The sequence below is a fragment of the Haliaeetus leucocephalus genome, unplaced genomic scaffold, assembly GCF_000737465.1.
Source record: "Haliaeetus leucocephalus isolate CR32 unplaced genomic scaffold, Haliaeetus_leucocephalus-4.0 Scaffold395, whole genome shotgun sequence".
NCBI lineage: Eukaryota > Metazoa > Chordata > Aves > Accipitriformes > Accipitridae > Haliaeetus > Haliaeetus leucocephalus.
The window spans coordinates 1-204 of NW_010972831.1; positions in this window are offsets into that span (position 1 = coordinate 1).

A 204-nucleotide genomic window follows, 5' to 3' on the forward strand; every position below is an offset into this window, starting at 1 on the left:
CGCTCTTGGGATTTCTCTACACGTTTTTAGCGAAGAGCGGCAGTGAAGCTGACCTGGAGCAAAGCTGTGGCTCCTCTGCTTGCTGTGAGTAGGCAGAGACCCACGCTGATTCACAGCATCGGGTTTTCCTGCCTGCTTCAGAAACACCCTATTCCTCTTCAGTTTGGTGCCTCCAGCACAGAGACTGTAGGGAAGTTGTTTCTT